Source organism: Panicum hallii, chromosome 5, assembly GCF_002211085.1.
Source record: "Panicum hallii strain FIL2 chromosome 5, PHallii_v3.1, whole genome shotgun sequence".
Classification (NCBI taxonomy): domain Eukaryota; kingdom Viridiplantae; phylum Streptophyta; class Magnoliopsida; order Poales; family Poaceae; genus Panicum; species Panicum hallii.
Genome location: NC_038046.1, coordinates 21,634,465 through 21,652,043, shown reverse-complemented (window position 1 = coordinate 21,652,043; position 17,579 = coordinate 21,634,465). Strand labels below are relative to the sequence as shown.

The 17,579-nt window shown below is 44.7% G+C and overlaps 1 pseudogene; it reads right to left on the bottom strand.

The window, feature by feature from the left end:
* LOC112892557 lies at positions 1-6,658 on the bottom strand (annotated as a pseudogene).
* Positions 6,659-17,579: the final 10,921 nt, after the last annotated feature.

Below are 17,579 nucleotides of genomic sequence, written 5' to 3'. Positions count from 1 at the left end.
TCATGTCGGGTACAGTTCTGTGGCCTCCACCCTCTCACCAGACGATGCGCCGTTGGTGGTGGTTTTCTCAGTCAACTTTGCTTCCCCGGCCACGAGCATCGCGCGTACCACGGCAAGTTGAAAATTCAGAGGGAATGGGGACTCTGCGTGCACACACCAGAAATTCATTGTGATTACATCGATTTTTGGAGGAGTACGGAGGATTCAGTTTGTCTTAAGGCAACACTACTTGTGATTCATTGAGGAGGGCGGCACTTATCGTGGTGCCGTCATTTGAGTTTTCATAGTTACAATTTGCTTATTGGTATAATGGTATGAAAGAGAAATCACTCTTGAGACTTGAGAGGTGGTGATGAGTTTATGAGTTGTGCGCTAACCAAACGTACTGTATCAAGGTTTCAGATTGAATCTTTATCTCAGCTCGTACCTAAACATATATTCGTATATGTGGCATATTTTATCTTAAGGAGGATGTTTATTTCGTTCTAACTAACATTTTGAGGATAAAAAGGTATATTTGTTCTACTGCGGCACGTAATTTCCTATACAATTTCTAGAGATGTGTCAAGTGACACACGTACTCTAGCCGTAGTCTAATAACGATGTACTACATACTCTAGAGTTGAATTTCTCTGTAGCATATATATAGGAGTAGATCTGCCTGTACCTTGTACTTTCTTCACGAGCTCTTCTTCACGAACATAGATTTTCTTAAGGGTCTTGCCAATTTTGTTCTCACAAAGTGAGATAAGCTTGTCCAGAGAATATAGATTCTCCTAAGGCCGCAAATGTAGTACCTTGTTAAGTGTGCGTGGGTCTTCCATGGCTTTCATAGCCACCGCGGCTATATCCTTCTCGTTTACTAAGAATACTGGAAATTGTACATATATATATATATATAAGGTGTGATGAACGAAGTAATGAAACAAATTAAATAATTAATTCTGTAACATACCTCATAATGAATCGCATGCTAGTTTTTATGCTTACGAGGTAACATTATTGTTACATGAATATCCTACCTTGTAGTTTTCCGTCACCGAAGATAGTTACACTGTTGTCCGGAGGACCGTTTGCTTCCGGGTTTCCGGCCCTTGGCAGCAAGAACCCTTGAAACCAGTTGCTAGAGATGATGGTGTGAGGGATCCCTGCAGCTCTGACAGCTTCACGAACTCGACGTTTGGCCCCTAAAATGCTCCTTGCAGGCTCCAGCATTTGCTCCGCTAGCTCCACGTCACAGCCATATTCAGACGGTAGAAACCGCTGTATGTTTTTATCCAGAATTATTAAGGTGTGTTTCAATCAGCGGTGTACCTGAGAAGAACTTTTATAGTTTTCCCAAGGTATTGGGAGGTGTCAGCAACTAGAGACTATGCACCATTACAAATAACAGTTAGCTCTAAATTAAAAATCAATTCCTTGACAAGCCTATATATATAACTGCTTTATTTTTTTTATTTTTTTGAAACACAGTATAAACGAAAGCGCATATATGACATATGCATGGGCATACGCTCTGCCCTATAAATGCAGGCTTGTACACCCTAACCGCACGGATTATTTGGACAGTCTAGGGCAACAACTGCTTTCTTCAGGTTCAGAGTCTTAGGGAACTCCAACATTTCAACCACTCATATAGGATTAGGGGGTAAAATAAACCGAAAATGCATGGCTCTTATTTTCCATACAATTAAACATGTGTTAAATTTGCTCCTAATTCATATCGGTTTAGGTATTTCTTCACTTAATAAGATTAGTTTTTTAATGGTCCAAGTCTTTGCTCGTAAAAGGTGAAGTGATAAAACTTTGGGGGACTAATAGGTCCAACCAATTCTACTCATATGTCCACGCTCTATTCTGTCACTCCTTGGCCTTTTTTTCGCTTGCTACGTTTTCTTCACGTTCCACATTCATTAGGTGACAATAATGCACTACAAAGAGTATGTTAATCTATGACGGATTTTCAGTGATATTTTCAAAAAATATCACTAACCATACATAATCAGTGATGATTATCAATTGTTTATCATGGATTTGTACATTGGATATCAAGCCCACGATATAGTGACGTTTTATTAAATTCGTCACAATTCGGCCTATTAACTAATGACGTTCTATAAATTTCATCATGGATCAGTATGAGGGCAGGGATGTTTTAAATTTGAAAAATTGGGAAAAATTTGCCGCACATAGAGCAAAGAGGTCTAAAACTGAAAAAAGAGCAAAAACATTGGCACATATGGGAATCGAAACCTGATGTCAAAGATCCACAAATATGACTTACCAATGAACTATGCTGTAATTAATCAGCCAGACGAACAGGGCAGGAGAGTAAAATACTTGCCGTTGCAAACAATGCTATCGTGGAACCGCCTACTAGTGGACCAAAGTAAGAAAGCTGAACCTCGAGTATTTTCGTCTTCTTTACTTCTGTCATAGTATCTGGGTACTATGTGATATGGATAGTTTTGGCTTCTTTAAGTTTGGCCCTATTGATGGAATCAGTGCTGCACATACGGAACGATGAAGAAACCTTTTTGTGATGGTTCCCATTATGACATTTCAAATTACTCAACAAGTAATAATGTTGTGGGCGTAATTTCCAATGAAATACTACTAACCACTCGCAAAAGTTGAAATATTGTCAACTAAGCCTGATCCATGCGTAGGCCAATCATGACACTACCCGAGTAGTTTGCATGTATACTTGGCATGCCATGTAGTAGTAGATAATGATACACACAAAAACTGTATTCTCAATGCAACGAAAAGTTTCTTTAAAAGAAATTATCAACCAATCACATAGTATCTTCTTTCTCGTTTGCTCTCCCTACCTCCCTTCCCTAATTCTCACGACGAGCTGGTTTCATGCTTGATGCCAAATTTCTTCTCTTTCTCCTCACTGACTTTTCTTGCCAAATAATCATTTTACTTGGGAAAAAGGTCCAGTTTACACCCTTAAGCTATTCGATTTTCAACCTTTACGTATAGGATAATGGAGGCCATTCAATTGTCAAAATCAGACAAATTTAGCCCTTTGTGTCAGACCCGGGTCTACGGGACTGCTCATATGGCGTATATATTCTAGAATAAGGGATGAGACATGATCCACACCCACACCAGTTGTAACTGCTCGTACAAGAGTAGGACTGGTCGGAACAGAAGAAAAAACTACCGAGTAGTACTCGGGTCTGACTCCTGAGCTCGTATCTGGCTAGGATCTCCATATAATCCTATCCCCCCAAACTATATAAGAGCAGGTAGGGACCCCCTCCAAAATATCATCAATCTAATGCAATACAAACCACCACACAGGATGTAAGGTATTACGTATACCGCGGTCCGAACCTGTCTAAAGTTTCATGTTCGGTCTAAAGTTTCATGTTTGTTGCACCTTCGAGTTCCAGATCTCGACGACACACTACCTACAGTCTACTACCTGGAAATATCCTCGGTGGGTTTGATGGTAAAATACCAAAACGTATCACACCAGAGGAGTGTTCTTCACACATCCCTTGACGATCTTGAAGGACCACATCTTAAAAATTAATCTACTCGGTGGCGCGGCGCGGTTGTTGTCAGGCGACGGCTAATCAGCAACTCGCCGTGTTTCGGCATCAAAATTCAAGACGGAATCAACTCCGTATTCTTCTCGAGATAGAACGATGGTGTATATCCTCAGTTCGGTGCAATTCGCAACGGATCAGTACTCGTCAACAAATGCATCTCCTGTCACGTCAAGCGAAAATCCGGCATCGATTTCGACTTTCGAGTCCGAAACAGAAGCAAGGCACTGGATTGCGCTATTGCTGAGTCCGCAGCGATGAGGGTCACTTGAATATTATACCGTTGTTTCACACCGCTCAAGACCAGAAGGATTATTCTGCTATGCCTGTATCGCTGAAGGGATTCCGAAGTATTAAAATCAAGTAGCAGTCAACGCTGTTCCAACGCATCTCCTGGAGGTTTGTAAATTGGGAGCAAATTGCTACTCACACACCAAGAGAGCTACCAGCAAGAAACAAGCTATGACTGCTTCCACTGCTCGTCTCGACTACAAAACTAGTCGGGAGCGGGTTTACACCGTCAATAACTAGTCGGAATCGACTCCGACTAGTTGGGCTTCATCTGTCACGGCTCCATCGACGAGTGCTACAGCTTCATCAACAAATCGCCCATAAATCAACTTAAGTCATGCTTTAATATTTTTCTAAATATCTTTTATATCTCTGCATATTAACCATGTGCCTCCACAGTCACACCATAATTGTGTTACTGACTACTCATGCAGCTTCGGGCTTGTAGTCAGGCCTACACCTAACGGGTGTATCATATGCGCTCCACGAGTGTTCTCTTTTTCCACGCAGCACCGAATGCTTAGTTTTCTTATAACGGTCGCTAAAATACCTAAGTAGCATACTCTTTAATCCATGAGACCTCGACTCTTCTATACGTCTATGTTCCTACATGTGCATATAGCCCTGCTCCCTGCGCTATAGGCTACGGCTATCAGGGATCAGGTGCTTAAACGTAATAGGCTACCTATCCACCCGGGGAAACTATGTGACCTAGCAAGAGGAAGACGCGAAAAATTATACATGCATTTTATAGTGCTGGGATTCGCTCCCGACTCGATATCATATATATCAGTTATAACATATTCTTATGTTTACCTTGCAGGGGATTAGACATGGACCATTCCGCAGGGTGAGGTTTTCTCCCGAGAGCCTCCTTACTTGGCCATCACTTCGTCGGCACATACCACTCGGCGTGCTAACGGCGACTCGGCCAATCCCCAGGCTCGGCGGCTGGCCAGCTCAACCATGTGGCATATCTCCTCTTATTCGGCCGGTACCTACGCTACTCGGCATACCTTCGGTGGCTTGTCTAGCTCCCATGCTTAGGGGCTGGACACGACAAGGCACTCGGTGTATCTTTAGCGGCTCGTCTAGCTTTTGTGCTCGGGGGCTGGGCGCAATAGGACACTCAGCGTGCTTTCGGCGGCTTATCTAACTCCCATGCTTGGGGCAGGGCGCAGGAAATAACTTGGCGTATCACTGCGCAGAAGTTGAAGAGTTCATCTCGGGATAAGATTTGTTTTGAGCGGTAATTTAGAATCTCTTTGGGGAAGTTGTTTGTTTAACCATTTTTTCGGAGATGTAATAAAAAAGGGATTTTTAAATTTTTGAGCCAATTTTCCTATTTTAACCATCAATTCAAACTTTTAATTCATTACACAATGCATGCCATGACTTTTTGGATCATTTTTCCAGGTTTCCAAACCTGAGAATTTCGATTCAAGGCTCGGAGACTGCAGGACACGTGTTATCAATGGTTTAGTTTTCAAATTCATTTGGAAGATAAAGATGGGAAGATTCAAAACTAATTTGACCCTCAGCCTGATTCTTTAATTCAACCTAAGGTTCGGGGCTACTCCATATGGAGTGCGAGATTTGCACCCCATATAAAAGAAGACTTGAAAACTACTCGGAGCGTGAGCACCACACAGCCTTGAAGTAGCCAAGGAAATACTCGGAACATACCTTCAAGGTGGAGTTCGGGAGAACTGGAAGATGCCTTCAAAAGTACTCGACTACGAAGAGCTCAGGGGCTTATCAGATCTGGGGCCACGGGACTGCGCACATGGCATACATATTCTGGGATAAGGAACGAAACATGGCCCACACTCTACACAGTTGTAACTACTCGTACAGGAGTAAGACTAGTCGGAACAGAAGGAAACTACCCAAATAATACTCGGGTAGGACTCTTGAGCTTATATCTTGCTAGGATCTCAATGTAACCCTATCCCCATACAATAAAAGGGCGGGTAGGGACCCCCTCCAAAACATCTTCAATCTAAGGCAATACAAACCACTACACAGGATGTAAGGTATTACTCATATTGCGGCGCGGCGAACCTGTCTAAAGTTTCACGTTCCTTCCATTTTCGAGTTTCAGATCTCGGCGACACCCTGCCTACAATCTACCATTTCGAGGGTATCCCTCGGTGAGCTTGGCGGTAAAACACCGATATTTTGGATGGTTTCAAAGGTGGTATTTCATTTTATAAAAATTAAATATATTCAAGTTTAGACTAAAAAATTTATAAGTAGTTCATTTCAAATAAAAAATATGAATAGGGTGCCAGTATTTTTCTAAATATGTAACATATGTCAGTTATTCGGATCCTATTTTTTATGTTCCTAGAATTTGTTTACTGGTAGTTTGATCCTTCGTGCTCATTGATGTCCCCCTGCCGCATATAGTAATAAGTACGCAGAAACTGATGACAATATCAAGCTAGCTGACAATCTGTTCGAGACTTACATATACAAGTCTGGCGCCACAGCTTTGGAAAGCCTCGATGAGCTTTGCCTTGCCGGCGTCGGCGTCGGCGGTCGCAGGACGGACGAGCACGGCCGTTGGGTGGCCGGCGTCAAGGCTCGCCGTCACGAGGTGCTGCCCGATCATCCCCGTCCCGCCGATCACAAGTATGCTACTCAACATCTTCGCTGAATTGGCTTTAGCCATAGCTAAAGGTGTTCGGGGTGAACTGCTAGCCGGCCAGGAGGTATGTTATTATATACGCGGCTTTTTTGATAGCTCATTATTGTCATGTGATCCCATGCTCCTTCCCTTTTGGATGACTAGTGTTCAGGATATGAGGCTATTTTGTTTACACGGCGTAACACGTTAGCTCTTTTTAATGTTTTTCGAGGACATGCAATGCACATGGTTGGTTGCCCTACCATACATAATTAGCATATATACAAGATTGCCGAACAATCATCGCGTCTCCTTCATAAAGTTAAATGTCTCGTACCCCCGTCCTGGCCCCTCCGGCGCATACCTAGTAGAAGTTTGGGGACCATGAACGCAAGTTGTAGTGTCCAAGGTGAAAATTAAAGACGACGTATGATCTATCCATCAATTAGAAGAAAAAATCAATAACATAGCTATTGCATGGGTTCTATCCTCCGTTTCTAATTATAGATCATTTTAAATTTTTTAATACATAGTTTTTAGTATATATCTAGATATATACTTATATCGAGCTATATAAAAAACTATATATAAAAACGCTGAAACGGCTTAATAACGGAGCGAGTACTTTCTGATTTGGAGATAGTACTTTCTAATTTGGAGCAACAACAAGAGGTAGCATCTAGATGATTGATGTCGACATCGCCATGCTGATTTGACAGAAAAACAGTCTTTCCTCTCAGCTCGTGTGTGGCACTGGATGCGGATTTGGAAGACAGTGAAGGACGTCTAGTGCAATGCATTCATGTGATTATGTGTCCCAATAGAAGGTTGAAAGATCAAAAGGAACTAAATAGAAGCGTACAAGTTACTTTTAGATCGAGTTTGCTGTCCGTAGCATGCTTTTCTCTTGCCATTCTTCGCATGGTAACGTACGTTAGTAAAATAGTTAATTAATTAGTCTATTTGATCTGTGTGTTGTGACAGTTCATGTACTTGTAAGCTAGGCATATAATTTGTTAGTGTGAAGTATGTGCATGTTAGTGTAAAGCTTGTGTATGTTTATGTGAAGATTTTGAAAATTTAAAGTGCAAGTAAAAAGGGTATTTTTGTAATTATGGAAAAACTAGGGTTGTTTTTGCAAAATATAATTGGATAGGAGGTAATTTCAAAATAAGTGAAGGGTGGTTTTGCAAACATATTTTTCTTACTTTATCGCCCGTAAAAATTATATATTTATCCAAAAGTTTCATTTGAAATGTGTGTGTTGAAGTGTGTAAAAGTTTGGGTAAAGTGGTGAAAATAAGGGTATTTATGTAATTTTATAAAAGTACAAGTTCTTTTATGCAAATAGTTGAATTACAAAAGTAATTTTCAAAGTTACTCAGGGTTAAAGTGTAAAAGGTGCAAGTCATCATGACATGTCTATCCACTTATTATGACGTGTCTATCCCGTCATCATGACGTGTCATAAATGCTTGCATTTAGGTCCTGAATTTTATAACGTTACGCTTTTTAGGACAAAAATAATTCAAATCCAACTTTTGTTCAAAATTTAACGTGTAAAGATATACGTTTTGAGTTTTTGAACTTGGGCCCTAAAGCAATGTTGTAGAGTTTGAAAACTCTCCAACTTTCGTTTTGGGCATTTCTTCATTCGGGTTTTAGATTAATGGGAAATTTTACTTTATAGAAAGGTCCCTGCAGTTTTCTAGATTTACGCATAAGTCCTTGGGAAGTTCCATCTCTCCTTCTCTGCTCTCCCTTATCCTGGCGCCCCTTTTCTTTTCCTCACCGGCAGCTCCATCCAAGTACTTTTTTTCCTCCTCTCTCCCTCTCCTCCACCAGGCAGCAGGCGCCGGGCTTGGGCGCAGGCGCTCGGGCGGCGCTGGGCGAGCGCAGCGCGGGCGGCTCGGCGCGGCTCGGGTTGACATGGAGGCGCGGCTGGCGGCAGGAGCGAGCGCAGGCGCGAGCGGGCTCCAGGCGGCAGGCGGGTGTTGGCGGGGTTGCGGCTCGCGGGCGGCGCAGGGGCGCGCCGGGCGAGCAGGCACTAGTGCGGCTCGCGGGCGGTGCAGGAGCGGAGCGTGGGCGGCGCCGAGCGGGTGGCGCGAGCGTGCGCGCGGTGGCGCGCGGGAGCTGCCGGTGTGTGCAGGTGTTGGGCGGCCGGAGCAGAGCGGGCCCATGGGCGCGAGCAGGCGGTGCTGGAGTGCGGCGTGCGCAGGAGCTAGCAGCGCAGGCAGCGAGGCCGTGTGTAGGGGGGAACCAAGTGGTGGCAGGCGCGGGCTACGGAGGCGGCGATGACAGAGGAGGAAAGGGAGGCAGCTCCGGGTCCAGGGAAGCCTAAGGCTCCGGCTCGGCCAAGTCTGGCAGTGGCGGCCATGCCGGTTAGAGGCAGGAACGGAGGCGGCGCTGGAGCTGGCGCGCGCGTGCGAGTGGAGCTGCGGCTGCGGTACACGGGCGGTGTAAACGACGCGGGCCAAGAACACACGCGGTTCGGGCGTGCGTGGAAGTGACACGGCAAGGCCGGAGCAAGCGCGGGTCCGGCAACAGGAGAAGAGGAGTAACTGTGCAGGGCAACGACGTGCAGAGCGACGACGTGCAGGGTGGCGGCGTGCAACGCATGGCGGTGTTCCCGCTGGGCGAGCTCAGGCCGCGACCGAGTTGGTGTGCAGGAAGGTCGCGCGCGGTGCGGGAGGAGCTGCAGTGTGGCGGCTTCAGGCGAATCCGCACGGGAGCAGTAGAGCCATGCGTGGAGAACGTCGGAGGCCGTTGAGGAGAAAGCAGCGGACGAGGTCAGGCGGCACTGCGAACTGCTCGTGGAGGATTTGGAGGTGGCCAGGTGCGAGCAGACCATGGCCCTCGCGGAGGCAGAGGGGGCGAGTGTGGCACGGCGGTCCTACAGGAGGCTACGTGGGTGTGCTAATTGTGTTTCGGTAGCACACGTGCGTGAGCAGAGGAGTCTCAGCCCGTGAGCAGGAAGACCTTGAGGTTCGCGGAGGAGTTGGCATAGCGAACCAATCCGGCTCCATCGTCTTGTCCCATGGTCCACGACATCCAGCAACTCCTGTTCATCATCGATCGCCGAGCAAGACCACAACACCTCAAGAAAGCTCGTGAACCCACTTATCGAGCCTCTTCGGATCCCTTCGCTGAAACATCGTCGCCGTGGCAAAGCCGACTATCGTCGCCACGGATCACCGTGAGGAGTACCCCTCCGGCCATCTTCCACCCACTACAATTCCCTGGCAAGCTTCTTCGTCACCCACGGAATCTCATCACCGACGAGCACTTCTCATCGCCGATCCCGTTCATCGCGGGAATTCATTTTCCGCCCATTCTTCTCTACAACCAAAGCTACCCCAAGGTTCGCCCCGACTCACTGAATCTTCCTAATGCCGGCGACTCCTTTACCGGAACATCGTCGTTATCTTTCCATTCTCTGTTTTCCCCGACCAGGGACTTAATTGCTTTGATTTAGAAAGTTCTAGGGTGTTCTTTATAAAATTTCCAAAGCCTTCTTTGTTCCAAATCAGTGAACTTCTACATTTCATAGAATTTCGTAAGAAGTTCATAAAAATACAAAATTAGTTTTGTTTGAATCCTTAGGTTAAAATCTACAAGTTTTATGTTGTGATCTTGAGTTGAAAGTCTTTGATTTGTGGTCTAGGTTAAATGTTAGAGAATGAATGCTTTATTTGTACCTTATGTGATATGCATGTGTTATATCTGAAAAGTAATCATAGGATGTATGTCTCAAGTGGAGATGTGTGATATTTAGTTAGTCCTTTCACACGAGTACTCATATCCCTGCCATCAAAACTTTGTCCTTATTTTGATTACCGTTTCCTTAAGGTCCTTTTCATATAGGGATCTTTGTTAGTCCGTGTGTATCTGCTGCTTAGCCAATACATCTTTGCAGCTATGCTTCAGCGTCGGCTATCAGCTCCGTCGCTAAGCATCCGTTTCCATTGAGTCTATAATGTTTCTGTGTAACAGCTATCAGCCGATGTATTTCTTTTGATATGCTTCTACCATCGGCTGGTTAGCTGATACAGTTGATATCTTTCTAATATCGGCTACTGCCGATACAATTCTTTTGTTCTATCCTACATCGGCTTCACATAGTCGATGTATCGGAGATGTATACACAATCTTAGAATTCTTGCTATCAGCCGATCCAAGCCGGTTCTAGTTGTTTTCCATATTTGTCAAATATGGCCAATCAATCCTTAGTTTTCCCATCCTTATCCGCACACTTCTATCAGCCGATTTATCGGCTAAGAAATCGGCTATATACCTATCGATCACATACCCTCAACCACACTCCAATTGGCTAGAACCGATACATATCCAATCGGCTCTGTTGTAACCTTCAACAAGTAGCCGACCTTAATTAGTTGTCCACCTAAAGTTCTATCTAAGTTTAGTTTCAGATCTTTTTGGTTGATATATGAGTGATATGTTGAATGAGTGTTGGATTGCAACTTTATCGTAAATTAAGATAGTTTATGTGCACACTTTGAATGTAATGTTGCATTGCATGTAGATACGACTACTTCGCAGACGGTACCTACAAGATCTTCCAGGAGTCTGTAGAGGATATTTCTTAAGACCAAGTGAACATCACCAAGGGATTATCGGAAGCCCCGAACCAAAGTTCGGAAGATAATAATACTAACATCCCTGACTTCAGCCCCACCAGTAAAGGCAAGCCTCGGACATAAACCCTACTTTATCTACACTGCAACCTATGTTATTTATATCTATCTTTGCATTACATTCTTAGGAATTGCTTGGAAATCCTAGTTGCATGTTTCTAGGAACCAATGTAGTGAATACTAGAACTTGAGTCCAAATAGCTGCTATGCTAATAGGACCGGTAGAAGTCGGGTGATTTTCTGTCACTCGCGCGATATAGGAGTTGTAATGTTTACATTCCTGTAATAACTATAAGGATGACGGACGGGAAGTTTGTGAGGTATCGTGGTTGGAATGATACCCCGTCGGTGTTGTTGAATTGGATAAGGCCGCGGTGTGTGGTAGCGGTGGTTAAGCGTTTGAAAGTACTAGCCAAATGCCGCGAAATATGGTAAGCGGTAAGCCTAGTAGCCAATCGGCCCGAGGAGTGGACATACCTCCCACCACTCGTCTTGCTTCTTCTGGTTACTTAGTTCGACGTGTGGGAATACATGTTGCAAGGGCAACCAGGAATACGGGTTTTGTAGTCGCGCTACAGACGTATGTCCTGCACTTTGGAAGTGCGTATGGTCCTGCAGTCGCTTGTGGTGGACCTGTCCACGAGTCGGAATGAAAGGCAAACGGTTGCTTCGGAACTATCGTTGGATGTTCCAAGCGTGTGAGTTAGGTTTACCTTGCAAGATTGGAAATTCGATTCAGAATCGTCCGCTTCTCACGAAGATTGAGACTGCTTGATCCCTTTACCACATAGAGTAACAAGAGCAATGTTATGATTATCAAAGATGATGTTTAGTTAAAGATCTTACCATGCTTGAGTAGTTAAAGGTGCTTACCTAGAATGGATAATCAACTAGAACCTGAAAGCTAAAAGTTGAAATTAAGGATCTACTCTTTGTTGCTTTTCAGCTGAAACTAAATCCCAAACCATTATAAGCTTTCATAAGTCTAGTTACATGGCTAAGTATACCATGAGACGGGTAAGCCTTACTGAGTATTAGTATACTCAGCCTTGCTAGTTATTTGTTTTTCAGGTAATATCTTTGAAGACCCTACTCTTTTCTCGTCATGGCCCTGTGCTCTCCTAGAAGGTTGGTCCGTGGAATGGGATCCGTCCCCGGCCAACACTGATGATACCGAGTGATGTCGTGCCTGGGCTTAGCATGACATCCGTCTTGACGACGTGCTGTACATCATCGCGTATATTTTCCGCTGCCAAAAACCATAGCTTTAACAGTTTGTAATGTTTTCTCTAAATTTGGAACTTCGTACTGCTTTAAGAAACTTTTATATTGTAATTTCCTATGATGTAAAATATGATGGTGACTATATCTCTGGACTCACCTTCGTGTGAGGTAACCTTATTGATCCTGTATTCGGTGGTTTATCGGGACGTTACCCGACAGGCCAAGGGATTATACCGTTTGAAGCATGTTGGAGCCCTCAGGAATGGACTCACGTACTTGAGCCGGTATAATTCAGGTTGGTTCTGCCACATGTGTCGATACTATAAATATAGAAAAAAAACTATCAAAATATTTTTGACTCAGATCTTGACAAGTTAGGTAAGATGCAAGATCCATAAAAATTGATATTTCGAAAATATTTGTGCCAAAAAGTAATTTCTTTTCTCACTTTCCTATTTCCTTACCCACCAGCTTGTTACGCGTGCCTGCCCACCCCTTGCTTTGTCGGATCCTCCTCCATCTCCCCGTCCTGACCGGCCGAAGGCCCTCCCTCTCTCCGCATCCTCCTCGCCACCCCTCATCGTGCTTCTCCCCACTGCTCTCTTTCACATGGCCTCGCATGGGCCTTGCCCGCGCGTTGCAGCCTGATCCCGCCGAGGCCTCGGCTAGAGGCCGCAATGCGGAGCCGCGCGTGGTGGGCACCCTCTGCACGCCGCTTGCTGCCTGCGTTGCAGCCACTTGCCACGTGCCGCTGCTTCCCTCACATTTTGCGGGTTGTTGCACAGTTTGAAAGTTCCTTCAGGTTCCTCATCCAATTGCAAAAGGCTAGTGTCATCCAATTTCAAAAGGCTAGTGTCAGGGAAAGACATGAAAATGAACTTCCACATGATGAAGTGTAATGATTGCAATGTGTTAGTGACAGCTCTGCTTCCCATAGCAATTAGGGGAATCCCCTGCCACGGACAGCCCATACCACCAGGACAACCGCCGCCCACATCCCCTGCCACAGGAGTTGGCGGATACGACCGAGGCCACGCCCGGCTGTGCTCGATCCAGGTGTCACAACACGATGCGCTACAGGACCGATGACACGACGGAGCACGGTGCACTGGTGGGCACCATCCGACAACATGTAGTGCTCTGACCTCACCCACTCGAGCCCCGACCACTAGGGTTGCCAGGCCCCAAACTAATTGGAGCTGAGCACTCTTTCCCTCTCTTTTCACTCTCTCACACATAAGCAACCAACCCCTCGCGCACACACACACTCTTGGTTGCATGCACCCCGTTATAAGCCTTTGAGCGTTTGAACCCTACAAAAACGATCTCGATCCCGGACTGGACGTAAGGCATTTGCCCTAACCAGCATAAACCCCTATGTTCGAGTGCTAGCCATTAAGAAACGGAGAAGCGCGGCATATAATCACTCGTCCATGTACGAAATACCGACACATACATTTTATATCTTCATGATTTATATTGAAAATTTCAAAATTAAAAAATACCATGATTTGTCTAATTTTCTAACATCCCAAAGACCTTTTCGGCACTTCTCTAGCTAGTTTTGTCGTTGTACTGCAACTAAACGGAGGAAACTATAAACAGTGGCGTGATCTGATGGTCCTATGGTTGATGCGATTGGGTGGTGGAAGCAATTAAACTGCTGGGGTATAAGGAAGTAGAAGAAGCATGCGTCATCCACTGCTTGGATGCAGCGGTAGGAAAAACAGTTGCTAAGTGTCCAAATTGTTGGGTAAACAATACCTTTTCTATTGACATTTATTTGTATTTATATTTTAAGACCAAGTATATGCCTCTATCATTACATGCTGTTACAAATATTTTGTGATAAAAATTGATACCATGGAAGGAATTTGTTTCACCTGTAGCAAACGCATCAAATTACTAAAACAAAAAGGGCGAAGCCACCACGAAACCAGGAAAAACCGAAGCCTCCACCAAAAATAGCGACGGCTCCAGGAAACTAAAAAGAAAAAAACAAAGAGACTTTCATGTTCCAAGATATAAAAACAACACACTTGCATTGTCACGTTCGGTTTTAGAAAAGAAACCGAATGCATCTCATATGTGCGCCAGGATCAAGTTCCACATAAATGATAGACAATACATGTGTATATCCAAAATATTGTCATAACAAAAGAGAGTATCATGGTACTTTTATTATATGACCGACAGTCTTAATCTTAAGAGAATAAATAAACATTTATAACTAGCAGCAGACTTCAACTTCACAGGCAATTGACTGGATACATACGCCTAGTACTCCTCAAGATCTTCAGGAAACTCTGGACAATTATCTTATTCTGAGCAGCATTAGTTTTAATAAAGCAAGTGTAAGTACACTTATGGTTGGTACTCAGCATCAATTTTTATTTAGCAAGCATTAACTAAATGTAAGTTTATACCAACTCTTAAATAAATAAAACAGATAAGTAACAACATCATGAATAAAGAACATCTATTTAGATCATCTTTAAGTTCAATTATCATGTGAGTATCCAAGCCGCTCTTAACCGTGAGCACGGCTGATATATCAGTTTTCACTCTGCAGAGGTTGTACACTTGACCCACAACTCGTGTTTCGCTTGATGATCGGGTTTGTAAGGTCGTTAAACACTTCCATGGTGAGTGGCAAGAATTCACTACGAGACCTTTATAAAGATTCCCTAACTTATGACAATCTGCTAAGGTTTCAAGTCAAAACGGTCATAACTCTCCCTAATGAGGCAGACGCCTTAACCAGGATCATATCATACCCTCAAGAGGACCGAGCTATACCCCGACGATGCAACCCCTCTTGCCCTTTCGGTAAGATTATCATAAGCTAAAATTTATAATTAATTAGCCAAGACCAGAGCCATGTAGTATTGTAGTTGCACTGTTTTCCTGGGTGGTTCTCCATGTTCTTATTAATGCAATGATCTTATTTATCACCAAAAAGTATTCCAGAATATGAGTAAACCAATATAGCATGATTTCAGGTTATCCAACCAATATCTAAGTAAAAGTAAGTAGCATGGCTACAACATAAATATAACAACCCAGATTTAATCAAGGAAGTTAAAAAGAAATTAGGCACATCCTTAAATTGGAATCCATCATATTCGAGACACTTGCATGCATATAAAGTAAATGTGTGTATTTATAAAGTTATTAGGACTGGAATATGATCAAGGACCACTTGACTTCGTCAAAGAACTACTGCTGCTCGGGAACATCTTCAAAGCTTTGCTCTTGCGGATCCTCGAACTGCGCACCGTTTATCGTAACACATAAGTACATACAAACAAGCAATTACAATAAATAAGAAACAATATACCAAACAATATAAACAGAGCAAAACAATGTAATAAAGCTACTGTATACGTCGCAAGGGTCGTGTGACTGCGAGAATCGATGAAAACGGAGTTAAAACGGAGAAGTTATGGCTAAAACATGATTCCAGGGGCTTACTTGTAGAAGATTTGAAACTAGAAGGGCTCTAGGCAAAGAAACCGAGGGCTAAAACATAATTAAAACTTAGATCTAGGGTTTAGATTGAAAAATAGAGAGGCTAGGGATGGCGGGTTATATTTTGGAAAAGGATAGGGGTTTGAACAGAGGAAAAAGGATCTATTCGTGAATACTTTTGAACTGCCATGGACTGCGGGTTGATTTTTATAAAACTCAGGGGCTAAAGTGCAAAATAACCTATGATTGACCGGTTTCGGTTCATTTGAATCCGGTCTAGATCTAATCTAGACCGTCAGATCTGGATCTGATGGCTGCAAACCGGCTATTGCTGCGGGGCGGTGGTGCTGGGCGCCGGTGGCGGGATTCCGCGGTTGTCGGCGGCGGCGGCTCGTCGGAGATCCACGTAAACGCAACTCCAGCCGCGGATTCAACTTGGGTTTGGCCTGGGAGAAAGAGAGCGAGGAGGGGAACGCGTCTACGGGGTTAAGACGAAGCGCTGGTGGCTGGGGAAGGCAGGCGACGGCGAGGTGCGGTGGCGAAGCTCCGGCGAGCAATCGTGCGCGCGGGAGGACGGGAAACATAGGGGAAGAAGGGCCGGTGAGGATCCTCACCCCAAGGCGGAGCTCCGGCAGTAGCGAGGAGGCGGCTGTGACGGCGGTCGAAATGCGGCGGCAAAGGTGGCGGTAGGCTAGGGCTTCGAGGGCGAGAGGCGGCGGCTGCGGGTCTGGTGGATTCTAGGGCACGGGACGGCGTTTTATAGGGCGGCCGCTAGCGCCTTGGCGTGCGGGCCTTGGGCAACGCGCGGCGGGGCGACCGTGTCGCGGCTGGACTCGGATACGAGTCCGAGCCGGACTCGTGCTGGAGGTCGGGGACGACCCTGACGGGTGGGTCCCGGCTGTGAGCGAAAGAAGAGGGAGGGGAGGAGAGAGCTGGAACGCATGGGCCGTCGGGCCGGGGACGGGGCGAGCAGGCCATGCGCGGGTGGCCCGGTTGTTGGACTGGGCCGCGCGGTGGAGGGAAGAAAGAGAGAGAGCCAGCTGGGCTGGGCTGCAAGGAGGAAAAAGAGAGAGGAAAAAGAAAAAAAGAGAGTGGGCCGGGCACAAAGAGAAAACGAGGGAGAAAATAATTGCATTCAAATGCATTTGAATTTGAATTTGAATTTGAAATTTAAATTCAAATGGAAGACAAACAATAAAACAATGCAATGCGGCATGAAATGCACAAAACCTATATTTCCTATATTTTCTTTTATGGTTAAGTAAATTACTATTAATTCACGGTAAATGCTCTAAAATCAAATATTAGAATAAAAACCTTATGGATCCTTAAAAAAATCTAGCAAAATCTATTTAGGTTTCTAATTTGAAAATTAGGGTGTTACAAACCTACCCCCTTAAAAGGAATCTCGTCCTCGAGAATGAGCTGGGTTAGCAAAGAGCTGGGAAAATTCTGCCTGTAACTCGTCCTCTCGTTCCCAGGTAGCCTCATCCTCTGCATGGTGACTCCTCTAAAACTTACACATCTGAATCCTCTTACTTCGGGTGATTCTCTCCAATGTGTCCAGGATTTTGACTAGGTGCTCTGTGTAAGTCAAATCTTCCTGTACATTCAACTCTTCCAGTGGCAACTGTTCCTCTGGTACCCTCAAACACTTCTTCAACTGGGATATGTGGAACACTTTGTGCACATCTGACAGTCGCACAGGTAGCTCTAGCTGGTAGGCTACCTCGCCTTTCC